Genomic DNA, 1,849 nt, shown 5'->3' with positions numbered 1-1,849 from the left:
TGTATATATATAGATATACACACACATATCTCATTATCCTGTCTCATTATCCTTTTAGTGCATGTTATTTAGTTTGAGGTTTGGTAGTTTGACTGTGAGTATATACAAGATATTTGGAGGCTTTCAAACATTTTAACCGACACGTAAGACACAAGCTAAGAATCTACTAAAAAAAAAAATTCAGGGAAAAAACAGTAGACATGTACACTGCTTTAAAACTGTTCTATAAACATAAAACATGAATGTAAACTGATCACTTTGATAAAACGACAACTTTAAAATAGATGCAGTGAATGGGTTAGATTTTTTTTCACTGGATACAGTATAACCAGTCCAAAAAAGTATGATCAGTCCAAAAAAGAGAAAGCCAAACAAAATAAAAAACCCCACTGACATCTGGTCAATTCCAACCCATAGTAACCCTTTGTAGGGTTTCTGAGACTGTAAATCTTTTATGAGAGCAGAGAGCCTCGTCTTTTTCCTTCAGAGCAGCTAGTGAGTTTGAACTGACAGTCCTCCGGTCAGCAACCCAATGCCTAACAGCATAACCAGGGTTCCCACCAAAGGGTATATAAAACAGTCATTATTCTAAGAGGGTGTGATCTATTGACCACGGGTGAATGGGCATCTTTATTTCATTTTGCTTGTGAAGGTCAATTATGAATCTAGGCAGACACGTCTCATATTTGGGAAATAGCAATGGTAAGTGCCCTTTTGCTCCCCAGATCTTAGGACCAGAGTCACCTCTGATTCTGGGCCACTCACCAGATACAAGACAGTAAGGTCTTGGAAGTTACTCTCCTGATTTAGCTCCCCAGCCCTGCAAGGTTAAAGAAACAGGGATCACCAGGGGTCAGTCTTTGTCCTGGGCAGTGGCTGGAGGTCTTGAACTGCTGATCTTTGGGATCATGCATAACCTCCTCACCACCAGGGCTCCTCTCAAATCTGCGAGTGTGTCCAGAATGTGCGCTCCTGTGCTGGCGGAGGGACAAAGGGGTTGGGGGGATTTCCATAAAAGTAATTTACAACTATTTATTTAGGAAGTTATTAGTACAGCTCCCCTGACCCCTCAGAATGAAATAAAGTTTTAAGTTTTACTATCTGTGAAACAATTTAAAAAACCCAAATAAAACCAAAACACGACCACCCGGTTGATTCTCATCTGTAGTGAGCCCAGAGGACAGTGTGGAGCTCCCTTTTCAGCTTATGAGACTAACTCTTTACCTAAGGGAGCAGACTGCTTCATCTCTCTCCCTTTGGATGTTTGGTTTGAACGCACAACCTTGTGGTTAGCAGACCAATGATTTACCAACTACTCAACCAGCCCTCTGTGAAACAAATGAAATGCATTATGCATGCCTTGATATTGAATTATGATGTACAAAAATGAGTATTTTTAAAGATTTTGCTATCTTGTGTCAAAGAACTTTGCCTAAAGACCATATCTACTTACATTTCCACCTGGCAGATTCATTTAAAAGCGTGTCTATGCACATACAGATGTGTATATAACGCATCAATAATGATGATAGATATATACATATATATTTTTTTTGTTTGTTTTGTTTTTTTTTCCCCACTACCACCTTGAGCGGTCAGTAATTTCTGACAGCCCAAGCAGAAGATCATCTTCATCCTTCCCAGGATCCAGGTCGATCCCAGCTTCTAGTTCGCCTCCGGAAATCTCCCCTATCAGTTTCTCCAAGCCGTCACGGTTGCAGAGCAGGGGCTTTCGGGTGGAGGCTGAAAACCTCCCCCAAACCCCGGCCTCGGTTTCATCTGTGTTACCATTTCCCTGAGGGGATCATTTCATGAGTCTCGCACTTGCCCCGCATCAGAAGTGTACCTC

Source organism: Echinops telfairi, unplaced genomic scaffold, assembly GCF_000313985.2.
Source record: "Echinops telfairi isolate 266 unplaced genomic scaffold, ASM31398v2 ScPeMD7_31;HRSCAF=116, whole genome shotgun sequence".
In the NCBI taxonomy this organism is placed as follows: domain Eukaryota; kingdom Metazoa; phylum Chordata; class Mammalia; order Afrosoricida; family Tenrecidae; genus Echinops; species Echinops telfairi.
Note: the sequence above shows the minus strand (reverse complement) of the source record.